The 18,819-nt window shown below is 46.8% G+C and overlaps 1 protein-coding gene across 8 annotated transcripts in view; it reads right to left on the reverse strand.

The window, feature by feature from the left end:
- Plch1 (phospholipase C eta 1) overlaps positions 1-15,408 on the reverse strand; it is a 187,356-nt gene extending 171,948 nt beyond the window's left edge. For 6 of the 8 annotated variants that reach the window (XM_047564929.1, XM_047564928.1, XM_047564927.1 and 3 more), the window contains exon 1: positions 8,959-9,133. The gene's annotated coding sequence lies outside the window, so the exon portion shown is untranslated. Of the gene's footprint in view, positions 1-8,958; positions 9,134-15,139 lie in introns of those variants that run through there. The other 2 variants (XM_047564925.1, XM_047564930.1) reach the window with 2 other exon arrangements.
- Positions 15,409-18,819: the final 3,411 nt, after the last annotated feature.

The following is an 18,819-nucleotide window of genomic DNA, read 5'->3' on the forward strand; positions in this document are numbered from 1 at the left end:
TACCTAGCATGTGTGAGTCCCTGGGTTCCATCTCCAGCACAAGAAAAGAAAGAAAAGAGAGAAAAAGGAAGGAGAGGGGGAGAGGCAGAGGGAGGGGAGAGGAAGAAGAAGAGGAAGAGGGAGAGGGAGAGAGAGAGGGAAAGGGAGAGGAGAGGAGGGAGAGGGAAAGGAAGGAGAGGAGGAGGGAGGGGAGGGGAAGAAATGAGAGAAGAAGAGGAGAGAGAAGGGAAAGAGAATAGAGGAGAGGAAGGAAGAAGGGAAAGAAAGAACAGCTTAAAAGGGGGAATTGAGAAAAATTATCATCTTGGTCTATTTTCTGCTGCTATAACAGAATACCTCAGCCTGGGTGATTTGCAAAGAAGAGAGGTTTATTTTGGGTCACAGTTCTGACAGCTGAGAGGTCTAAAGGCACAGCAGGCATGGGTGAGGCCTCACCTGCTTCCACTCATGCCGGGAACAAGACAGGAAGGACACACTTGCTATAACCACCTGCTCTTAGCAGAACAGTTCCAGACCCACAGCAGCAAGTGCTCAGGCCCAAAAGAAAGGAACTGATCTTTTTCTTTTCCTCTCCCTCCGCCATGTCCAAGGGTAAGCTAAACCCCCCCCCCCAGTCCTTTAACTCTCTTAATGATCGAATTGCCTTTAAAAGTCCCACGTCCCAACTCTGCCACAATGGCAATCAAATTTCAACGTGAGTCTTGGCAAGGACAAACCACATCCAAACCACACCAATTACTAAGGCTCTTTATTAATGTGCTGTGTAAACACAATGTAATTCAATAAAAGAATACAAATTGGCAAAGATGCCATTTCACCAAGAATGCATACTCACAAAGTATTCAGGATATAAATCCTGAGGCAGACCTCGGTTTAGAAGGATAATGGTAATAATAAGAACAATAATTTTGTAAAGATTTTAGCCTAAGATAATGGCAATAGAGTTAAGAAGTAAAGTCTAGTTGCTGTAAAGCCAGCAGAGGTGCTGTGGACCCCAACAGACTATGTGCAGATATAAGAATATCCAAAATTATGAGAAAGACAGGCGGGGATGTGACTTGGCGGTACACGCTTGCCTAGCAAGCGGGAAACCCTGGTGCATCCCCCAACATTGAGAAAAAGAAAAAAAATTCTAAGGAAGAAATGTAAAAGCCAGCAAGCCCTGGCACAGATACATCAATCTGAACAACTGTCAATACCTGGAAGACCCAAGGACACCCCTGAGAGATCACAGCACCTAGAGTAGCACAGATACAAGAAAAGTCACAACAGACAGGACAAAGCAGTTTCCAGTCACCCACATCATCGCTCCCAGACCCGGGCAGCACAGCCTGGAGGGAGAGTCCTGGACTTCGGTCAGACCCCAACGCGGGGCCAGCGCCAGTGCAACTCAGCTGAGGGGCCCCCAGACCTCGGTCTCCAGTCCGGGTCCCAGGCCCTCCAGACCCAGCCTGGGGCCAGCCAGGCTCCAGACCTGCCAAGTGGATCCAGCCTCTGTTCAGGTCCGTCATACTCGTCTACCAGACGGACCCAGTCACGACAGGCTCTGGACTGGCCTCAGCATTGCGAGGCTTGTGACTAGCCACCAGAAACTCAGGCTCCAGGACACTCTCCCGAACCCGAGCTCCAGGCCTGACCCCAGGGACCAGAGGCCAGGCGCACCTGCCTGCTGACCAGCCTGCACCACGCTAGCGAGCACGAGGACTCCAGCACAAGCCAGGGACCACGCAGGCCACCTGCGCAGAATCTCCCCCCAGGCTGCTTGCTGAAAGGGTTTCCCAGACAGAGCCAGACGGCAAAAGCCGGACAAGTTCCCACCTCTTCAAACACACAGGCACCACTGCCTGACCGCATCAGGGAAATAGACACCACCAAAGGAACAAAAGGAAGCACCAGCAACCGACAATAAAGGCATGGCATGCACGAACTGCCGGACAAGGGTATATCGTGATTGTTTTAAGGAAACAGTGAACTTAAGAAAGTTCAATGAACACAGAAAAAAACAGTAACAACCAAAAGAGAAATTTAACAGTGAATGAAATTTTTTTTAATCAAACAAATTTGGGGAACTAAAAATACGAAGAACTAAATGAAAAATGGAATAGAGACTGTCAACAGTAAAACTGATAACGGAGGAAAGGGGATCTATAGCTGGGAACCACCATGTCATCCCGGGAATAGGGAGGCTGGGGCAGGCCAATCGCCAAGTTCAGGGTTATCCTGGGAAACTTAGTGAGACCATATCCTGTTTTGTTTTTTTGTTTGTTTGTTTTTGGTTTTGCTTTTGTTTTGTAAACTGTGCTAGGAATGTAGCTCAGTGTTAGAGCACCCTTGGCTGGATCCAATCCCCAGTACCACATACAAAAAAATAAACAAATAAATAAAATTCAGTCTGTGAACTTGTGAACTCAAAGACAGGTTACTTGAAATATAGAACCAGAGAAGAAAAAAGAATGAAAACAAGTGAAGCAAGTTTATATGATTCATGGGGCAGCATCAAAAGAGCCAATATTTGAATTACAGAAGTTAAAGAGGGAAGAGTGAAAGATAAACAGCCACAAAATGTACTTTAAGAAATAACAGCACAAAACTTTTCAAATTTGGGGAAAGATATAAATATCCAGGTATAGAAAGATCAAGGCCTCACACTCACATACTGCTGGTGGAGTTGCAAATTGGTGCAGCCACTCTGGAAAGCAGTATGGAGATTCCTCAGAAAACTTGGAATGGATTCACCATTTGACCCAGTTATCCCACTCCTTGGTTTATACCCAAAGGACTTTAAATCATCATACTACAGTGACACAGCCACATCAATGTTCACAGCAGCTCAATTCACAATAGCTAGATTGTGGAACCAACCAAGATGCCCTTCAGTAGATGAATGGATGAAAAAACTGTGGTATATATACACAATGGAATATTACTCAGTCATAAAGAAGAATAAAATTATGGCATTTGCTGGTAAATGGATGAAGTTGGAAAATATCATGCTAAGTGAAATAGGCCAAGCCCAAGAAACCAAAGTTCAAATGTTTTCTCTAATAAGTGCATGACAATATATAACGAGGTGGGGTGATGGGGGGAAGAGAAGAATGAAGGAACTTTGGATGGTGTAGAGGAAAATGGGGTGGGAGGGGGTGGGGATGGAAAAACAGTAGAATAAACCAGACAGTATTACCCTATACATATGTATGATTACATGAATGGTGTGAATCTACACTGTGTACAACCATAGAAATGAAAAGTTGTACCCCATTTGTGTACAAAGAATCAAAATACAGTCTGTAAAAGTAAAAAAAGATTTTAATAAAAAAAAAAGAAAGAAAGAAAGAAAGAAAGAAAGAAAGAAAGAAAGAAAGATAGATAGATCAGGGGCCTCTACAGATTCAGTCCAAACAGGACTACACCAAGGCTATCACCACCAAATGTCAAAACCAGAGACAGAACCAGAAGCAGGAAGAGAAAAGAAGCCTGTCACATACCAAGGGCTCCAGCACCTCTCACAGAGACTTCTCAGTGGAAACCTCAGAGGTCAGGAGACAGTGTAATGATATTTTCAAAGAGCAGAAGTGGAAAAACTGCCAAGAACACTTCACCCAACAAAGCTGTCCTTCAGGAATGAAGGAGAGATAAAGACTTCCCCAGATAAACAAAAGCTGAGGCAGTGCATCCCCACTAGACCCGTCTTGCCAGAAATGCTAAAGGAGTTCTTCAAAGTGAAAGAATAAGATACTAATGAGAAACACAAAAATAAGGTAGTAAAAAACTCACGGGTAAAATTAAGCACCCAGTTAATGCAGAATTCTTTAATGCTACAATGGAGGTGTATAAATCACTTCTATCTTCAGTAGGAAGACAAAAAGACAATCTGTTAAGCAATATTCCATGGAAAGATACAGATTATGACATCGAAAACAAAATCAGCTGGGCATGGTGATGCGCGCTGTAAGCCGGAGACTCTGGAGCTGTGGTAGGGGCATTGCAAGTTCAAGGCCAGCCTCAGCAACTTTGAAAGGCCCTGCCTCCAAATAAAGAATAAAAAGGACTGGGGTGTATCTCTGTGGTACACTGCCCCAGGTTCAATCCACAGTGAAGAAGAGGAAGGGGAAGGAAGAGGAGGAGACAAAAGGAGGAAGAAAGGACAAGGGGGAAAGAAAGGAAGAGAACCACAGTGGAGGGGGAGGTGAAAGGCCGAGTTTTTTTTAAGGGGATCTAAGTAAGTAGCACAGCTGTGCTTTAAGCCTCATGGTGAAAACAACGCAAAACTCTGCTGTCTGAGCTTCTTCACTGCTGTGACTTAGAAGACCCAATCAGAACAACTGTAGGAGGAAAAGTTTATTTAAGGGCTCATGGCTTCAGAGTCTCAGGGCCTCATCTCCATTCCTCAGGGCTTGAGATGAGGCAGGACATCATGGTGGAGGAGTTTGACAGAGGGAAGCAGCTCACGTGAGGATGAGGAAGCAGAGAGACTCCACTTGCCAGATGCAAATATGTATCCCAAAGCCACACCCTCAATTTCTAGCTCCTCCAGCTACACCCCACCTGCCTTCAGTTACCACTCAATTAATCCAATTACCATTAAATTAATAGGTGATTAATTTACTGATTGGGTAAAGGCTCTCGAAACCCAATCATTTCCTCTCTGAACTTTCTTATACTATCTCACACACGAGCTTTTGGGGGACACCACATCCAAACCATAACATCTGTAGAAAATACACAAAGAATAATAAAAAAAAAATGCATACCAGTAAGAAAATCACCTAATCACAAGTGATATACCAAGGAAGGAAATAAGGATCTACAAAACAACCAGAAAACATTAAGAAAATAAAAAAGTCCTAACCTATCAATGATTACATTGAATGTGAATGCATCAAATTCTCCAATCAAAAAGAGAGGGGCTGGGGTTGTGGCTCAGTGGTGGTGCACTTGCCTGGTATGTGCAAGGCACTGGGTTTGATCCTCAGTGCTACATATAAATAAATGAGTAAAATGATGGTCCATCGACAACTAATAAAAATATTTAAAAAAAAAAAAAAGAGAGGCTAAACGGAACTTTTAAAACTAGACCCAACTGTATGCTGCCCACAGGAAACTCTTCACCTTGAAGGACAAATATACAGTGAAGGAAAAGGGGTGCAGGAAGACACTGCATGCAAACAGAAACCAGGAGAACGGGGCAGTGGCCACGCTTCCATCAGATAAAACAGACTTGAGGTTAACACTGTAAAAAGAGACAAGGGAGGTCAGTACACAATGACCAAGCATTCAATCCATCGAGAACGTAACAACTGTAAATATACATCCACCAACACGGGAGCACCTGAATAGATAGAGCAAGTAATGATGGATCTGAAGGGGAGGAATACCGGGGACTCCGCCCCACATTCAATACTGAAGAGATCATCCAGAAAGAAAGCTGGTAAGGAAACAGCAGACGGAAACTACCCTTTAGACCCCAGGGACTCTAAAGGCGGCATCCACCCACCACAGCAGAAAACACATCCTTCTCAAGGACACAGGAACTTTCTCCAGGACAGACCATCAGTTCGGCCACAAAACTAGTCTTAACAAATGTAAGAGGACTGAAACCATATCAAGTATTTCTGACCACAGTGTCAGTAACAGGAAGGGGCTGGGGGTGGAAGGTAATGGTACGGCATGTGCTCAGCATGCACCGCCCCGAGTTCAGGTCCCTGCACGTGCATGTATACACACACACAAAGAGAGAAAGGGACAGAGGAAGGGAGGAAGGAAGAAAGGAGGGAGGATGGAAGGGAAGGAGAAGTGGGGAGAGAAAAGAAAAGGAGAAGAATAACAGAAGAATTTCAGAAAATTCACAAATACATGGCAATTTCTTTGTAATTTTTTTTTAATCTTTATTTCTTTATTTATATGTGGAGCTGAGAATCAAACTCAGTGCCTCACACATGCCAGGCAAGCACTCTACCGCTGAACCACAACCCCAGCCCAATACAGGGAAATTAAACAATTAAAAGACACTGTTGGGGCTGGGGTTGTGGCTCAGATGTAGAGTGTTCACCTAGCATGCACAGAGTCCTGGGTTCGATCCTCAGTACACATAAAAATAAAATAAAGGTATTGTGTCCATTTACAACTAAAACAAAATATTTTTTTAAAAAAACACTGCTTCTGAACAACCAGTGGCTCAGATAATAAAAAGGAAATTTAAAAATATCTTGAGGGGCTAGGGAGATAGCTCAGTTGGTAAAGTGCTTGCCTTGCAAGCACAGGGCCATGGGTTTGATCCCCAGCACCACAAAAAAAAAAAAAAAAAAAAAAAAAAAATCTTGAGATAAACCAAAATGAACATACAACATACTCGAAACATACAGGATGCAGCAAATGCAGTTCTAAGAGGGTTATTCATAGCCATAAGTGTCCACATCAATAAAGAAGACTTCAAACACACAACCTAACGTTACACCTCAAGACATTAGAAAACAAGGACAAAATAAGCCCAGAGTCTGTAGAAGGAGAGAAATAACAAAAATCAGAGTAGAAAAAAATGAAATTGTGGCAAGAAACAACAGATCCATGAAATTAAGAGTTGGTTTCTTGAAAAGATAAAAAAACAAAACTTCAGTGAGACTGAAAGAATGTGATGAACCCAGGAATGGATGCTGTTCATCCCTCAGGAGAAGAGAGTCCTGTCGTCACCAAAGCACAGATGAACCGGGAGGGCCCTGCGTTGAGGGGACCACCAGGCAAAGGAAGATGAACACCACAGGACCTCACATGTGCGGGAATCCCAGCACCCAACTGGCAGAGGTGGGCCACGCGGTCAGCCGGGGCTGGGGCGGGGGCTGGAAGTGGGAGCGATGGCAGCCAAAGGGGACAGATTTCAGTTAGGAGGACCATGTTCCAGAAATCCATGGCACCGCACGGTGACTGCAGCCAACAGCCCACCACACCACACGAACAGGACAGGAGCTGCTCTCACCACCAAAGAGGGGAGGTAAGGCTTCCGCTGGAGAGCTCACCTGGGCCCTGCCCTAGGGTAGACACATCTCAGGGCATCCTACTGTGCACGATAAATACATATGATTTTGGTCAATTTAAAAATGCATACATATATATATTACATGACTGTAATCCCAGTGACTCGGGAGGCTGAGGCAGGAGGATCCCAAGTTCAAGAACAGCCTCAGCAAGGCTCCTAAGCAACTTACTGAGACCCTATCTCAAAATAAAATAAAAAAGAAGGGCTGGGGGAGTAGTTCAGTGGGGTGCAAGGCCCCAATACCACAAGTAAATAAGTAACTTTTTAAATAAATAAGTTCTAAATGCCAATATGGAATAATACACAAAATATATTGTTGTAAGGGAAATGCAAAAAGCAAAGATGGTGCTGGGCTGGGGAGGTACCGCGGGGGCTTGGCGCCCCGCATGCACAGGCCCTGGGCTTGCTCCCTGGAATCCCGCAAAAAAGAAAACAGCAAAATCATGTGGGTTGTGCTACCATTTGATTTTTTTTAAAGGATGAAACAGCACGAGGCACGCATATGTACTTGACTACGTAGAGCTAGGTAGACATATTGTACCTGAAAAACACAAAAAACTAATAACGCTGTTGGTCTGTGAAAGAACAAACCGACCCGCAGAGAGACGTGCGGGGGATGCTTCACTGAACGCTCTACAGCTCCGAAGAGAGCAGCCCCGAGAACGTCTGCTCCACGCCGATTCCCTTCCCAGAGGGTAAACCCACACAGCACTAAGGGTTCAGTGACGAAATAAAGGCGAACGACTCCTCCACCGAGTGGGAGGTGAGACGCCTCCAGCCATGCGCTGGGAACCGGTCCGGACCAGTCTCCGCCTTTGACTGGAACTTGGACACTCAATAATGGATTTCACATTTCTCTCTTTTGACAACTGAAAAAGAAGTTGGTACACAGTTTGTGTTCACCCTCTTCCAAGTCTGGATTTTAATGATTTACCCAGTAAACAGAAAAATACTTCCAATTCACAGCCTATTGAAAGCGGGAAACGCTGGGGTCCACAGTACGACTTTGTTCCCCACTTTGGAGAAGAAAAGGTCTCTCTGACATTCCCACTCAGGCCCTGCTCAGGAGAACACAGGAATAATCACACTGTAATGATTTCTCCACGGGGAGAAAACAGTGGGCAAGAGAAGAGAAAGGACACTCTCCGCCTGCTGCCACTCTGCCAGCGCCAGGTGGTGGCCGCCAGGGCTGAGCGGGCTGGTGCCATTGGTCCCCGGGGCCCGGAGGCAGCCAATGGCGGTGCTCTAGGAGAAGGAAGAAGGATATGAAAAATGGCAAACCCTGCCCAGCCCCGTCCTGGAAACCCAGAGCCGCCTGAGAGTGCACTGGTGCTGGGGCTCACCCCACCAGACTGTGAGGGGCCTCACAAGGGGGCAGGAAAGAGGACGCTTGGCTTTCTCTTGAGAACTGCTTCCCGGTCTTTTAGATCCAACCCTTGGGAGCTGGGAGGGGACTGACTGATTCCTTCATTGTTGAAATTTCTATTTTTACTTTAATCTGGTTTATTAAGTTGAAAGTTTCAGAAGTCACAAAAGGGTTTGCAGTGAATAGTTTAGCTGTCCTCTGCCTCCAGCAAAAAACATCCTTAGTTTCCTGTGGGTCCTTCAGAGAGATTCTTTATGCCTATCAGAAAAGGGTTTGCTCTCAATCCTCCTTTGATTTTGTTCCATACAGACGGTCCTATGGAACCCTGAGTCTTTGAAGAAAAAAAAAGCCAAAGGATCTTTGCATAATCCTAACTCCTTATAGGAACACACTGCCCTTTCTATAGAGAAATCATTTTTTTTTTCTTGCGGTGCCAGAAATGGAACCCAGAGCGTCACACATGTTAGGCAAGCACTTTCCAACACCTCCCGTATCCCTGAAAGTTAAGGAAAAGCAGTATGGCAAAAGAAAACAGGATGTCTAGAGAACCAAATGCAATTACCAGCGAATCAGCTCCGTTCTGGTCCAGGATTCTGAGCCCCGAACACCTGGTTGATCTTCCAAGTGCCCCCCAGGGATAACCCTGCACAGGTGTTCTCAGCTCTCCATGGAGATCCAGAGGCCTCTTCAATGAAATTGAAGAGGGAGGGAAGTGGGAAGTGGATTCAAGTATTTGATTCTTGTGGACTAGCAACAAGGAAGGGAAGAACGATGAAAGAGAAACACGCGCCTTCCGCTGGTTAATCAGTAACCCACATGCACCAGCACTGAACTGGACAGCCTCCTGCCTCTGGGGGCAACGTACAGGGTGGGCACAGGCACCCGAATGCCTGGGCAAGTTTATATTTCCTTGCTAAACTCAGAAGAACCAGCCACAGAGAAAAGAGGGTGCCTTCAGGATGGGCCCAAATAACAACTCAAGAAGAGCAAAACCCAGAGAGCCTCCGAGGGCTGTCCAGTGTCTGAAGCAGAGGCTGAATTCTCATGTGGAGTCCAAACCCAGTTTGAAATCCCCCACCTTCACCCCTGGAGTCTGAGATGCTGGGAGGAGAAGCGGCCAGGAGAGAGGTGTGTTTTCAGGAGTACTGTGCTACTAGGAACCAGGCGTCTGGCCATCAGTCCCAGCCTGGCTACCAGTCGGTTGTGTGGGCATAAACATTCCTGAGCCTCAGTTTCTCCATCGGTAAGCCAACTTAAAAATACTGCAGACATAAACCAGCTCCATACAATCCAATTGCATCTCCCAGTACCCCAGCAGAGCTGCCTAAGGAGCACCAGAACCCCGGCTTCTGGCACAACTTCAGCCATTTTCAACAACTGTCCAAGGTACTTCTGGTCCCCAGTTAGAAAAGCATTAGAAGAAAACATCATTGCAGCAATGACTCTCCATATGAGGTCAAGAAACATAAGCAGACACCGTTTGTGTAAGATAAACCAATCTTTTTTTTTTTTTTTTTTTTTTTTTGGTGCTGGGGATTGAGCCCCAGGCCTTGTGCATGCTAAAACCATTATCTTGAAATGCCAGAAAACATACATTAAAATCACGAAGTGTCCTCTTAGACCCACGGCAAGTTGACAGCTATCCAGAAGTGATAAGTGGGCCACTTTGATGTGGAGAGAACTCCAAGGAACAGAACCTAAACACGGCTCCCTTCTAAACAAACAGCCAACACAGTTTATAAACACAGTCCTGCAGGTTCTCCTGGAGTCAGACCTGACTCTACAACCTCCTGAACTCCACACAGGGAACACAGCTTCCCCACTCACCCCAGCTGAGCAGGAACACTGCAACCTTTCTGCACTTTGCATGAAATGGAAACTTGAAAATAAAACCAACTATATGTATGACTTAAGTTTATATACATATAAATTTAGTCCTGCCTTAGTGAGTGGCAACACGAGGTGATGTACCATGGAGGCAGACAGACCTGGATTCAAATTCCCTGTCAGTTCCACACTCCAATCTCGGGCAAGAAACTAACCTCTCTGGCCTCATCAATAACAGGGGGTAATTGCAACCTCTCTTGATTATTGTGAGCACACAGTGAGTACCATGCACCTATTAGGAACATATGCTCATGTCCTCCTTATCTTCCAGAACCCTTTAAGATATTTACTGGACAAAAGAGCTATCAGAAAAGCTATCCCCCCATATTAACTCTAAATCAGGCCAAAATTCTTCGGGCCAACTTAAACATATATACTAACTGAAAAAGGACTCTTGCACCATGTGAGATCTTGTGATATATGTTTACAACCACATATATTATCAGAAGGTGCACATCACCACTTCCAATCCGTATTAGGGAAGATCACATGAAACTGCTGATGCTTTATAGTTGGATTTCCAACGATAGCGATTTCATAGGATTGTGAATACCAAGTCTGGAGCAAAGATTTGATATCTGCTCTCCCTGGATTTTTTTGAAAACAGCAAGATTAGAAATCCATCACTTTGCATTTTCATTCCATTTATTAGCTATGTGGCTTTAAGAAAAGCATTTAGGGCAGGGGAGGTAGCCCAGTGGTGCAGTGCTTGCCTGGCCTGTGCAAGGACCTGGGTTCCATCCCCCCAGTACAGCAAAAAAGAAAAAAAAAGAAAGAAAATTTAGTAACCTTGGGTCCTGGCTTCCTGATTTATATAATACATGTGGTGGAGTCATCTTTTCCTGCTCTGCACTTTGATGAGCGCACAGCATAGGTACTTAGTGCATCCCAAATGCAGAGCTGGTAAGAACGCTTTTAACTTTGCTATAAAAGTTCTCTTGGTTCTCCCTTCTGCATCTGTCCTGTCCTCTTCCACTTTGAAGCACAGAAGACAGAGAGCTCGAGGATAATAACGCAAAGCTGTGTAAACTTCTCCAGGGGTTTCTGCAAACGCTCTTCTAATCTGCCGCACCCTATCACAGCAGTACTGGATTTCTCCTTCAACGAAAATGGTCACGGTGTCAAAGAGATGTGAGCGAGTGTGCACTCAACTGTGTCTAAACGATTTTCCTTGTGACCAAAGCCAGGCTGGAATAAGCCCCTGCCAGTGGGAAGAGCGAACAAGCTTCCCAGGCGAGGGGGCATTGTCCAAAGGCATGAGTTCTGCACCACTGGCTCCGCCATTCACAGCCTGTTTCCAGACAAAGGGCAGTCGCCAAGCGGGACGCTCCCCAGCAGGTTGCTCTGAGCTCATGAAGAGTATTAGACTATGAGGAGGAGAGGGAAAGAAGACCAGGGCCTCCCTAGCCTCCCATATCCTAGAAATGACAAGACCGGGGTCAATACTGTGCACAGGTTTGCCATGGCTATAGCGGATTTCAAGAGCCTAAATTCACTCAAAGTGCCTAGAAATTATTCCAGTTCATACATTAAAATGTTTAATGCTCTACTATGTCCCTTTTATCCTTCCATAATTTTATGCCCACCCCCTTTTCTCAGAGAAATAACAGTCATGATCCTTCAGGTGTGCAGACGGACACTGTTGCTAGGAGGGACAGGAGGTTCATAATGCCAGGAAACATGGAGCCAGAACAAAGGGCCTCTGGACCCTCACCTTATCTTCATCTAAGAAAGCTGAGAGGCTTCTGAGGTCCCCCCAGCACTGCACGTTTTAGGGTATCTGTACTATACAAATATATGCAGGCAGGTGCACACAGTGTTTCCTGCCATAAACCCTCATTGCTCAAAAACTTATTTTTTTGCAAAGTTTCAACATGTGTTTCTGAATCTAGACGTCTGATCAGCCCCAGATCAGCTGTTGTCTTAGGAGCACCAAAGGTACAGCCTGCACCCCGAAAACTCAAAGTCACATTAAAATTATTGCAAAACTCACAGCTCTTAATTCACCGAGGGGAGGGATCTGGATTTATTTATCTTGCTTTGTATATAAGTTCTTGATAAATATTTGTTAACTAAATTAATAAATCAAATACGAAACGTCGCATTCAGAATTTGCACAAGGCTGTGACATAGCTCAGTGATGGAGTACTTGCCTAACATGTGAGGCCCCAGCACAGAAAAAGGACTATTCTAGTATTTTACATATGGCACCCCAACAATTATCATCTTTACCATGTTCATTTTTTATAACTCTACCCCTGTAATTATGTAAAAGATTGATTTTCTTTTTTAAATAAATTGAAGTCGAGGACAAGAGAAAACATAGCAAACAGGAGCTGTGACTTTGAACACATTTCATTCAGAGTCTGGAACAACGCAAACCTGGCTCCACCCACGGCCCTCCCCTCCCTTTGTCTCCTTGTGGCCTCCCCAGCCTGCCCCCAAGTCCTCCCAAATCTCCTTATCCCAAGATCTGCCAAAACCGCAGTTTATCTCCTGGAACCAGCAAACACAAGGCACTGAGAATCAAGGACCTGGAGCCAGAGACAAGCCATCAGAGGGTCACAAACTACCTGAACCTGAAAATTAAGTTTTTCCACTTTTTAATAGAAAAAAAAAAAAAAAAAAAAAAAAAAAAGGAAAAACTCAACCCAGCACTGAGCTTTTTAAAAAATATTTAAATGTTTTAAATATTATTTGAGCACAATGTCTAGGCATTAATAACAAAAACGATGGGAGTGAACAACTTCAACAGCATGTTATTTGCTGTCACTTGAAATATGTGGTTTTATTTGCTGTTGACAGAAGGATATTATCTTAAAACTTCTACCAGTAATAAACACTTGCTATTCTGGAAAGCAAATTGTTTAAAAATAGGGTACCATGTCATGAGGCAGAAGGAGCCCAAGCTGGATGCCAGTCTGGACAACTTAGCCAGACCCTATTGCAAAACGGCTGGGGTGTAGCTCAGTGGTAAAAGACCCTGGGTTCAAACCCCAGGATGGGGTGAAGTGGGGGGTGGAATAAAGGTCACCCATGTTACTCCATCCAAGGTATTTTTGTCTCATTTAATTTCAGGAAAAGAATTTCGGTTTTAGCTGTGCGTGGTGGCGCACGCCTCTAATCCCAGCGGCTAGGGAGGCTGAGGCAAGAGGATTGAGAGTTCAAAGCCATCCTCAGCAATTTAGCGAGACCCTGTCTCAAAAAATAAAGGACTGGGGATGTGACTCAGAGTAAGTGCCCCTGGGTTCAATCCCTGGTACAAAATAATAATAAGAAGAAGAAGAAGTACATATATATCCATTTTAAAATTTAATTAGCAGTTACATTAGTTCTAACCATTGCTTATTTAACAGCAACTAGATCTCAATCACACTGCCAAATATTGATGCAGTCTAAGAAAAATAAGCAAGAAGCAGCAGCTACAGCTCCCACCAGATACTCTTGCCAAATGCTCGCCTGTGTGTAAACAAACGGGATTTAAAGGGCAGGATGGGGCTGTCAAGATCCAATTTAAAGAAAATGAAAAGGAGTCCCAACGCAATAGCGCGCTCCTGCAATCCCAGCTATTCCGGAGGCCCAGGCAGCCTGGGCAACTTAGTAAGACCCTGTCTCTAGATAGATAGATAGATGATTAGATATAGATAGATAGATAGATAGATAGATAGATAGATAGATAGATAGATAGATAGATAGATAAAAAGTTCCTGGAGGTGTGGCTCAATGGCAAAGCGCCGCTGAGTTCAATCCCCAATGCCAGAAAAAGAAAAGAAAAGAAAAAGAAAAAAAAAAAAGAAGAGAGAGAAAATGAAAATGACCTCAAGAGATGGCATAAGTAAAATTTAAACCCAGAAAGATCAAACGCAGTGCCTCTCCCGGGAAGGCCTCGGCTGCCGACGGGCGCCCGCGCTGGCCGGCCTGGGGCGCGCCCCTGAGGGCCACCCTCCGGCTCTAGTAGCAGGCTCAGGACTGCCGTCTGCAGGTGCGCGCGCTCTGCTGCGCCGAAAGCGGGCGCGGCGGTCCAGACGCTCCAGGCCAGCCGGCTGAGTTTAAAGACACCCTTCACCAGGAAGCAAGTGTTTTATTCGTCTCCACCACTGTGGGAGAAAAGGGGGACGGTGCTCAGCTGCTGAGCCAAGAGCGATTTTCACCACTGTTTTCCGCCTACGGGTAAAACGACCACGTGAGAGGGGAAGGGTTCCGTTCCGTTCCGCGTTTCACTCGGCTGCTGTGATTCGGTGCTGAACTCCTAAGGTAAAAGGAGATCTAAGCAGACGCCAAGCTGCAAACAAAAGTCCCGGCGAGGAGCAAGCGCCCGGGCCGCTAGTGGCGGCGTCCCAGCCGCGCCGTCGCCATGGAAACCGCGCAGGCGCGGAGCGCGCCCGCCGCCTCCGGCACGGCAGCCCCTAGTGCGCCCCGGGAGCCCGCAACCGAGCGAGCCGGGCCTGCGCCCGCGCACCGTGTCCTCCGCGGGGTTCCGAGCTAGGAGGAGGCTCCGAGGAGCCCGAGCCGCGAGGCGCGGACACGCGCTCCCTCGCTGGAAGCGCGGTCTGCTCCCCGCCGCGTCCGCGCTCTGAGGGCTCCCGCAGAGACGCTCGGCCCTCCTGCCACCGCTTGGGACCGAGAGTTTCATCTTTACGCAGTCACACACCCACGACCCCTGGACGGCGGGACCCCACGGGCAGCCGCGTCTCCTTCCCCACGCCCAGCACCCGGGCGACCGGTAGAGCGCGTCCCGCGGCGGCTGTGGAGAGCAGCTCCGCCACCTGCTCCGTGGCGCGCCCGCGGCTCACCCGCCCCGGTCGCTGCACCGCTGCTCCGGCCCCCTCCACACACACCTCCCTGAAAGTACTGACCCTCGCCGCTGTGCGTGCTGTGCAGAGGAAGGGCTCCTGGAGTCCCAGGCACAGGCGCAACCTCCCCGTCTCGGGGCGATGAGTTACCCGCCCGTCCGACTCCAACTCCAGACCTGCCGCAGGCCAGGAAAGGCCCCCAAAAGGGCGCTTCTCCACGCCGGCCAGCAGGACCGGGGAGGATGGGGAAGAGCGAGCGCCACGGCCACAACCTGCTTTCTCATTCAAATCCTCACGCTGCACTGGAGCCCCCTCCCTCCCTGCCCCGCAGCTCCCGAGGAAATCAGAACTGGAGCTCGGGGGAGTGGACTGGAGCGCCCGCGCCTCGCTGGCCCCAGGGCTGGGCGGACCGGCCAGGGCTGGACCTGGCCCCTTGGCCTAAACCCCCTGCGGGCTCCGGGGAGACCAGGGCGAGAAGCACTGGGATTGAAGCACTTTCTCCCCGCATCTCGCAAATTTAAACAATTTCCAACTGCAGGGCATCCCCCAGGATGCTCGGAGGGGGCTGTAGTCGGGCGCGCCTCGGCGGTGGGAGGGCAAAGGAGTGCCCAAACAAAGTCAGAGGTGCGAGGAGCAAGAGCGGGACTCGGGTGCACTTCGCAGGGACGTGTCAGAATCGCACGCGCGCGCCCCGCCTCATCGCCCCTCCGGTTTTTTTACCATCCTAAGAAAAGAGCATGTGTATGCTGTTAAATCGGCATCTATTTTGAGTTAAGTGTAGCTAGCTAAAATTGAGGACAGGGATGTAGGTGATATACACTTTGTCCCCCTAGCCTTTTCCGTGCCACTTCTTGGCCAATTAATCAGATCGGTTTAGTAGCTGGCACACTCGAGCAGCCAGCCTGTGAGGCATAAGAACACACCAGTGGCGGGGGACGGGGAGCTGGTAGAGGGGGCGCTCGCTCCATGCCCACGAAACGCTGAAATCTGCTGAACATACCGGGGCCAACGCTGGAGCGCTGAGTCGCCGGCCTGGGCAGCAGCGCTGTGATCCAGCTTCGAGATTCCAGGATTTGCATTTATCAGCCGTCATTCAACCTGCCCTATTGTTAGTTCAAAGCCTGGCTGGGAGGGACTGAGGACGTCGCTTTTCGCTCACCTTTCAATTTAAAATTCTCCAATAAGAAGGTCCTAGGAAAGCTGGCAGCAAGGGGTTGGCAGGGATCTTCTGGGCTTAGTGACAACGTCAACCAAAGTCATTTTCTTTTTTCACACGTGAATTTGCTCAGAAAGTTACCAGCTAGTGCCTAAGATTGGAGGGCCGGGCCTGACTGCCAGTTCACTTTGACAGACAGTTGGGGGTTGGGGGCGCGGATAGGGTTTCACCTTTTCTTCCCACTTAGCGGACACCATAGAAACAACCCATTTGTATTATTCAATTCAACAGAGGCAATTACAATGTCACAGCAAAGCACCATGGGCTAGAAGAAACTTTATCCTGAAAGCAATCCTGGACTCTCAGAAAAAAGAAAAACGCCGCCAGTATAGGCCACTTGAATTTCTTCCTACTTGGGTGAGGAAGAAATCAATTTAGAAAAAAAGAAAAAATGCATACCGTCCACAGAAAGACCTCTTCAGATTTCTTTATTTATTTATCATGCCCACATACAACCCCCAATTTACAAGAAATTAAGTAGGACTTGGGGTGCGACTGCTTAGTATGCTCTGAGGCCTGAGCTCAAACCCCAGCACCAAAAAAAGAAATTAAGTAAATGATTCTCTGCCTACAAATTGCTTATTATTATGTAAACAACTGCTTTTTAGGGACCTGTTTTGCTCATAATCTCCATGGTGAATAGGGAAAAAAAAAGAAAATGACAGATACTAAGATAACCCCTGATCAACCACAGTTACCTGCCCCCAGCCTCCTGTTTGTCTTTCTAGAACTGAAAACATGCATGTGTAAAAATAAAGTCAAACCCAAAGTTCATTGTAAGAGCTCTTGGGTTGCTATGCGTTCTTGATTTGGATAGTTACAATCAGTTTCCATAATTTTGTGAACTTTTAAATTTTTAATTATGCAGTGCAGTATTTCAACCCTACCAAAACCAGGAGTGACGCCATACAATCCTTTTGCTCCACCCCACCCCCCACCCCAGACCCCTGCCACCTCTTCTTTTTTAAATAAACCATTACAGATACAGCTAAAGCCCTATCTCCCGGCCCCTCCAACCCCTCACCCTTTCCCAAATAAAGAATTTCTGAGGTTGGTGTGAATTATAAGTGTGCAAAAATGTCCTGTGTGTGTAATGCTGGGGATTGAGCCCAGGGCCTTGCACACACTAGGCAGGTACTCTACTACTGTGGTACACCCCAACCCCCTGTAATCTTTTAATATAGTTTTCCCTCCAAGTTTTCTTTAAAAAATCATTAATCAAAGAAAAACCACTGACCGAAACCAAGACAATGTAACATTGCTAAGTTTTTGGAAACAAGACAGAACTATTTTTCTCTTTTGTGGCAATCAGAGGAAATAATAACAAAGGGGTTAGACTGAGGGTGGTAAACAGCCTCTCTAGCTCACGCAGACCTCCATGGTTACCAGAGTGACAGAAAAACAAAACAAATGATACCCCCTCCTCTGGCTACAGGAAATTGGAGAGAATGGGATCTGCGAAAACTTCTTATGAACGAGCACCCTACGCGGAGTGAGGTACTTTCTGGGTGTTCTGCTCATGCAAGCTGTGACCTTTTAATAAGGACTTTCCACTCCATGTGTGCCCCCGCTCACTCAGCTCTGCTGAAGAGGCTGGGGTGATTCAACCCCAGCCTCCCTGTGCACAGGGGCCTCCATCTGCACAGTAGTTGTAGAAGCCCTTTACAGCACTCCCTAGATTTAATATCCCTCCAGCACTAAAAGGGCTAAGAAGGCACCAATTTTTCTTAAATGCCACTGACTAGTGAAAAATGTCTTTCCCAGCCCCCACCTGCCTCACGTTCCGGGGGATGACTCTCATTAATTACACTGACACATGGCTGCCTGGTCTCCCTTGTAAATAACTGCCAGATTTCCACCTATCACCTTTGCCTTGATACAGAATGTACACTGACATCAGGATCACAGAAGATCCTGTACCACTTGCCTGATACACAGAAAGATGATTGATGTGCCTCATGGTGAGCCTACTGCGGAGGTGAGGGGGAGGTAAGAAAACTGCACTAGGGGTCACAGTGTTGGAATGAGATTGGTCTAGCTGTGCAAAAATGATGCTTTTTGTTGCAAAAATAGCCATGTTTAAGATACTCTGATTTCGCCAGCAATAATCTTCAGTTATATCCACGAGCAATAAAGTGGAGAAGATAAGTAACATCCCTATTTTAACCAATGCAAGAGAAAGTGGGGAAATCATGACCAAAGAGCTTGTTGAGGAGAAGCCACCCCTGTCCCAACACATATTTCCTGAGTGCTTGCCATGCCAGGCTCTGCTGAGGTAGTCAGTGTTAGGGTAACTGGTGCAAATATCCACTAGAGACACAGCTCTGAGTTCAAGCAAATGTTTGTTGACGGAGTCTGCCAGGCTGCCCCACTGCAAGAAGCAGCAGCCTGCAGCAAAAACTTCTAAACTACACAGTCATGTACAATGGAGTAGTTAAAAAATAACTGGTCTGGCCCTGTGACTGTTACTTGACATCTTTGCTGCAGTTTCAGTTATTGGGAGTCTTTTTTGGGGGTTGGGGGGCTA

The sequence above is a fragment of the Sciurus carolinensis genome, chromosome 9 (assembly GCF_902686445.1).
Source record: "Sciurus carolinensis chromosome 9, mSciCar1.2, whole genome shotgun sequence".
NCBI classification, from domain to species: domain Eukaryota; kingdom Metazoa; phylum Chordata; class Mammalia; order Rodentia; family Sciuridae; genus Sciurus; species Sciurus carolinensis.